Here is a 7808-nt window from a genome sequence, read left to right as displayed (position 1 = left end):
GCTTTTAATACATTTAGTGTCCAGCTTTATTTGTCATCCAATGAAAACGCTGTATTTCTTAAAAATTATGTGTGTTAATTTTCATAGAAAAAAAAAGTCGATACTATATTGAAATCCGTTCATAGTCGCCTTCTATTTTTCATAGTGCTTCATAGTACCGCGTAGAGACGTAATCAAGGGCCAAATAAAGCTTGACACTAAATATGTTAGTGTTCATCCTTAGCTGTTCTACAGAAATTAGAAACATTCTCCTGTCGCTATCGCTCCCGTCGAAGTTTCTAATTTCTGTAGAACAGCACGGATGAACACTAACATATACATAGCAACATGTGCATGAAGAACATGTTGATCCTCGGTATCATATCATATAGAAATATTCGATTGTCATTATGTTTTGAGTATCTTGCTCTAAACATTGGCAATTGGTGAAACGAGGATCTCTTATTGTTTTTAGTGATACTTATGTTTCTGTTGTAATTTGTTGATCTTTTTAACACATCTTTACGTACGTTGCTTGAAGTTGTCTTTGTTAAATACTAGTATGTCTATAAATGCTCAAAAAACATGTATTTTCTAAATCTTCAATGTAGTGATGTTGACCACATGAACAGTTTCTTACACAGCGGTTTGGAAACGGTATTTTGGAACGGTTTAGACACAGAAACGAACCTTATTTCTGTACGGTTTAGACCCAAATTTGATTTACATATAATTTCCTATCTATTTCAGATTTATACCTTTACCTGTCATTACTTTTCTTTAAAAGGAAATTATGAAAGTGTTGTTCTTCACTCGGACAATATTTTAAAGTTTGTATATTTTCACATTGAAGATACGAAAAATACATGTTTTCGAGTATTCATAGACATATTTCACAAAGGCAACTTCAAGCAACATAAAGAATGTGTTAAAATGTCTAGCGACAACAAAATGCACCGAAAACATGAGACAATTTAACAAATTTTAACTCAAAACAATACGAGATTCTCAATTCAATTTTTTATTTCACCATTTGGCAATGTTTATTGCAGATGTCTCAAACATAATGACAATGGAATATGTCTATATGGATTTCGAGGCCCAACACGTTCTTCATGCATATTTTGCTATATGTTTTATGGCCAGATATATTCAAGAAGAAAAAATATGTTACAGATGCAAAAGTTTTGCAGTCATCTTGAAATTGTCTACACATTTACGACGGTACAGCTTGCAATACAGTGCGTTTGCTTTATTACGGACAAATTTTACGTTTGATTGAAGGGTAAGTAGTTCGCACCATTCCAATGATTTGATAGGAGGAGTGTTACAGTTCGAGACGTTATCTTCATACCAATCGTAATTTTATAACAACAAAAAGGATTACCACGACACACAATAATGTTTGACACTATGAAATATTCTTTCACGTTTTTACAAATTGAATGATTATGACCAATGTGCGAGTAGAGGGTTGTGTAATCATTTACTAAATGACAACTGATTTTATTATACTTATCAGATAATAATATTATGGATATATGTAATATCTTCATTTTTTCTTTCCTTTATCCCCTTCTTGTTTCCCGCGTCTCCCTTCAAGTTCTTGCTGTTCTTCATATTTACCTCCCTTTTGTTCTTGTTGCTCTACCTATCCTTCTTTTCCCCGTCTTCTTTTCTTTGGTTGGTAGCACTTATTAAAGATTATATGGTGACTGTCCCCCTGTCCCATAGGAGAATCACCGAAGCTAGCCGGATAGCTTCCTCACTTAAAATAATATAAAGTCCCTGGCGAGATTCGGACTCAAAGCGGCGAGGTACAAGAGGTTTGAAGTCAGGGACCTTAACCACTCGGCCACGGACGCCCTTTTCTTTCCTTCTACTTCATCTCCCATTTCTTCTTCTTTTTCTTTTACAAGAATATAACCTAGATAGACAGATAAATTTATCATATCTTCCTGAATTGAAGAGCATGTATTTCCTTTATAATTATAATAATGTGTGCGCGTGTGCGACTTATGCACCCAAAGTGATGAGCAATATGTTCTACGTGGCATAGCAGTCTCCGATTTTTGAAAAACAATCAAACTGTTTAAAACGGATATTTTTAGAAATTATGTTTACCTTTTCCTTTTCCAGCTTTGTTTCGGTAGGGTTCTATAACGAGTGTCGATATCACTAAAACGTGACAATCGGAACATCTAAGCTATAATTTATAATAATCTTGAACTTAATACGGATTGAAAGTACTTATACTACATGGTTTTAAATATAAACATAAATATGGAAGGCGATATCCGCCATAACAAATACAATAATGTGTGAACTCCTCAAATTACTGATACTGTGAACACTTTTTCAACCGGTATCTTGAACAAAAACGAGCTATGTTAAACAATCAGAATAGATTTGAATTTAATTTCTTTTACAAAGAAGATGTCCTTACTTCTAGTTTTATTATTCCAAATGCACTGACACAAGTCATTCCTTTCTCGTGAGTATTTATCGTTGAATGCGATTTTGATTCTGCATGCGTTGAAATGTTACAGAAATTGAGAAATTGTCAATTAAACTGGAAGTTTCAGACAACTGGAAGTTAGTTTATTGTAGAATCTATTTCATAAAGAAATTTTCAATATTTGTTCTATTTCCTTTACGAAAAATGTCTTAAAAGGAACTATTTACAGGAAATAGACATTATGATACTGCGTACACTCTAAAAAAATCAAGATACTGCGTACACAGTTATGTGTTATTGAGTATGCAAAGCAGTTTAAGTGATAACATTGGCGATCAAAAAAATAAAATAAATAGATAGATAATTAAAATAAAAAATATAAAGTTTGCTCCCTTTTTATATGCCCGAAAAACATTTCGGGCATATTATGTTATACCCCCTGGCGTCCGTCGTATGTCTGTCCGTCAGTCCGTTAGCAATTAAGTTTCCGGAGCATAACTTAAGTTCCATTTGGCCCACAATATTAAAAATTCATAGGATGAGTGTCCATATTGGGTAAAAGATCCCTATTGATTTTGGGGTCACAATGTCAAAGGTCAAGGTCACTATTACCTTAAAACTGAAAACAGTTTCCGGAGCATAACTTAAGTTCCATTTGGCCCACAATATTCAAACTTCATAGGATGATTGTCCATATTAGGTAGAAGACCCCTATTGATTTTGGGGTCACAAGGTCAAAGGTCAAGGTCACTATTACCTTAAAACTGAAAACAGTTTCCGCTCAATAACTTAAGTATTAATCAACCTACAGCTGTAAAATTTTATAGGATGAACAGCCAAGTCCAATACATGACCCCTATTGATTTTAGGGTCATAAGGTCAAAGGTCAGGGTCACAATGATCTTTACACTGAAAATTGTGGTTTCTGGAGCATAACTTAAGTTCCATTTGGCCCACAGTGTTCAAACTTCATAGGATGATTGCCAATATTAGGTAGAAGACGCCTATTGATTTTGGGGTCACAATGCCAAAGGTCAAGGTCACTATTACAGTAATAAAGTAATACTTTATTTCATTCCCATGTCTTACACATGCTTCATCCTTACTAAAAAAACACTTTCGGGCAAATAATGCTCCGCCTAGCGTTGCTCTTGTTTATAAAATTCAGTGTTAATAATTCAATGTTTCTGTAAACAAAAAGAATAATGTTTTTAAAACTTCAAAGTTAAGTTTTCGAAATTAAGAGAGGAAACTGCAATTTAAAAATTTAAATTTAGAATTAAGCGTGATATGGGACTGTACGACAATGTGATATAAATATATTACGAGGCTCCCCTTACAGTACGCATCGTCGCGAATTTGCAACAAGGGTAGCCTAGCACAACACATGTTGCTTGTACAACTATTTTGTAAAACAAAGGTTATAGCGAACTTGCAACTCGAAGCGGGCAGTTTTGTGGATACGACGCAGTTCATTTCGTACAGATCATTATTTTCTTGCATTATCAATGTTCCTTTAATATCTTTCTCAAATTTTACATTAAAAATAAATTGTTTATAATGAAAATCTATAAAATTAAAACATTCGTAGAGGCATCTGTCCGGGATATTTTCTGAGTAAAATCGTGTCTCTTTCCTTTACTTTTTGCACGGAATTATTCATACAATGGTATTTAATCATTTTCTTAAAAAAATGTTTTATTTAAATTAAAGCAAAAAAACCAGATCGTTATTACACGCCATTTAAGAATGATACAGACGATGACCTACTAATCGATGACTATTTCCGGTCTTCGACGGTCACCGGCCTCCAAAGACCATCTATTGTCAAATTCTCGATACAAACGTTTTTTTGTTTTTTTATTTTGTTTTTTGTTGTCGTTTTTTCAAACAATTTTGAAAAGACTTAATGAAATATTTTTAAATTAGCAGGAAATCATTTTAACATATTTGCTACGACATTGACAGATAAGAGTCGAGTTGCTATTTATAGCCCTGGGAAACACCTGGAAAAACTATTGTGCCGTGAAAGGGAACCGGTATTTCTTGTTCCTTCTATGTTGTAATTTCTATTTAGCTGTACCAGTATTATTGGTACCCTTCGAAATTCAAACTTTTAATTGTTTACGAGGCAAGTTTCCTATTATAACTTCTAAGGGAAATTATATAACTTCTAAATGATCTTATATAGAAAATTCCAATAACAAGACTAAATATTAAATTTGTAAAATATATTAGTAATTAGCAAATTAAGACATAGAGAAGGAAATACGGCGTAAAAATAAAACTTCAGCATTAACAATTAAACTTACAAAATCTGTATAATGCATTTTGCGTTGTTCAGAATTTGTGTGACAAAATGATATGTTTTACACTATTGATTATCTTTTCCATACAAACACATAAGAAAATGAAACATAGAAATTAGAAACTGGGACAAAGAATATAAATGTGTCATGGTATCCATGTAATGTACATACAAGAATAAGTCATTTACATGAATGGAAGTTTTACTCAAACACCCTTCCATAATGGCGGATATCCCCTTCCATACGAAAGTCGGTTAAAATAATGCACATATATGAACCTTTGTCTACTTGTGAATGGATAGGGCGATTATTTTATAGTGTCAATTATAGAAATAAAACGAGCGTACTTAATTACTGGTTTCCTACACCGCGTTCCGTGGTATAATTAGAGCAAGAATTAATGTAATTAATGAAATCACATGTAGTTTATAGTTATAGACATTCGTTTCTGTCTGTTATGGCGACCAAGCAACGATCACACGTGACGACAAATGCATATAACATGTTGATCATAATATTTTTCATAAATGTTGCCGGTGCTAACTAGATATTTATCTGTTTATATTTAAGAAACAATAACGGTCTCAGTTAAGTTTATCGACTATTTAACGCCGGTTTATTTTTGTCCGCATCAAAACACAAAAAAATGCGAAAATGTAACAATGCGAAAATGCAACAATGCGAAAATATAACAATGCAAAAATGTGAAAGGACGACAAAGTTATACAAAGTCCAACTTTGCCGTCCCTTCATGTTTTCGCATTTTCGCATTTTGAGGTGAAGAAGCTAGAATACGACATGGCGTAGCTAGATCAGTCACCATAGGATTGTATTGGCGCTTCAAACCCCATCCATGTCAGTTTTCAATAACGTCATTCTAGCACCTTCATGAATGAGTTGGATACTAAGAGGTTAATACACGGCAGGAGAGGGCCGGAAGGTGATAATCGGCCCGCAAAATGAATAATGGACCCGAGGGCTTTAGCCCGAGGGCCATTATTCATTCAGGGCCGATTATCACCTTCCGGCCCTACGCTGACGTGTATTAATGTCTTTAATACACTTGGTAGATCTAATAGTAGCATTGGAAAAAAACAACAAAAAAATAACAAAAACATAATCAAAACAAATAGACTTTGAAGTTCTTTCGTTGAAATTCTTGTCTACTCTTCTACTGTTCTGTACAGAGATGTTTCCTGTTTGTGTGTTCAAAGCAGTAGAACCAAGAAGCAAATTTTATTTTCATTTTTTTTCGGAATGAATTTGTCGTATTATTTCTTCAAATTTCAATAGTAACAAAAATGTGTTTGTACTAAATACGCTTAAGGTCTCATAATAAAAATAAAGCGATTCGTGCTGACAACCTACTTTCACTTTTACAGTTAACTGTTTGATGACGTTAAATGTGACGTCATTGTTTGAGTTTGTGAACGTGCACATGTTCTGCGGGCTGAAAACAAGTTCTCGGCCCCGGGCCGCAAACTCATAATAGGTCACGTGACACTCATAATCAGTTGAAATCATAGGCAATTTTGTTACTATATATAGTAACAAGTGTATTAATGAGGATTACGTCACTACGGTTATAAATGTTATCGTTATTGTATGTTTGATATTATTTAGGCATCACAAGAAAAGAAAACATGATAGGAGTGGAAAATATCGTTATGTGTCATTATTGTTGCCTTAAAACGCTTTGTTCGGAAAAAAAAACAGCCGAATACTGTACAGTAGATCTTTACTGTGGAGCTCAGAATTTGATGTAGTCCTTAACAGTTAAAGATACTGTATGTTTTGTGATTGATATTGTTACTGTGTGTTTACAACACTTGCAAAAAATTATATATGTATATAATAATGAAAATAAAACAATTTTCAAACATCGAAGAATACGTAAAATGTGTACTGCAAATATTTTTGCATATTATATATTTAATCAATAAATTATATGCATTCATTTCTTCTGAGAATTTATAGAAAATAAATTTCTAATTACCTCCCTTTATTTACATGAAATGTTAAATGCTGTAAAAAACTTTTATAAATAATGCTTATTGGAACTTACAATATTGACAAATTTTAATTTGAGCATCATATTTATGAAATAAAACCATGAAAAAGTTGTGTTACACCTTTTTTCCGGCCGAAGGCCGATCTGTTTTCAGTTTGACTACCTGTAAAATTTACGTATAAGAAAATTTTTCATTGGTCATTTTGAAATTACGAAATGAAATCTGGGAATCTCATCGGCCATTCTAAAATAAAATGTAAAGTTTAGTTCTCGTCATTCTAAGGTAGGTCTAAACAAAAGTTTCAAGGATAGTTTTTGCCATTATAAAAAAATGTGAAATATAGTTGTATAAAAATACAATGTACATGATAGTTCTTTAACTTTCTAGATAATTGCTCTGATATTTAAGTTCTGTTTAACAATACTTCTTGCATTTAGATCACTTAACATTTTCTATTGAACAGTTTTATTTATAAGCTTACTGAGTTTATTTGACAAAAGATCTGAGTTTTAAATTTTGTCCAAAATAACGAACTTATTAGATACCCTTAGTTTATGATGTTCAATAAGTGTCTAAAATATTATATGATTATTGATGTGTTTAATTGATAAAATGTTTATAATTTTTAAATATTTTTGCATATTAATCAAGTATTTATAAAAATAGATGTATATGTTATAAATTGATTTCATTTACCGAAACACGACATGATTCTTTAGAAACACATACATCTTAAAGATCCTGTATGTTGTAATTGAGGTTGTAACCACACTTAAGTGAAATTTTATATATGTATATAATTATTATGCTTCTAAAACAATTTTCAAACATCGGAGAATATGTAAAATATGTACTGCAAATATTTGTGCACATAATATATAATCATTAAAATATACTAGCATTCATTTCTTATTGAAAAATTTGACATAGACTCTATAGAAAATAAATTTCTAATTACCTCCCTATTTACATGAAATGTTAAATTCGGTAATATCTTTATAAATAATGCTTTATGGAACTTACATTATTGATAAATCTTAATTTGAGCAT

The sequence above is a fragment of the Ruditapes philippinarum genome, unplaced genomic scaffold (genome assembly GCF_026571515.1).
Source record: "Ruditapes philippinarum isolate M1 unplaced genomic scaffold, ASM2657151v2 ctg457_1_1_1_1, whole genome shotgun sequence".
In the NCBI taxonomy this organism is placed as follows: Eukaryota; Metazoa; Mollusca; class Bivalvia; order Venerida; family Veneridae; genus Ruditapes; species Ruditapes philippinarum.
The sequence above is the reverse complement of the archived record's forward strand: the minus strand, read 5'-3'. Positions refer to the sequence as shown.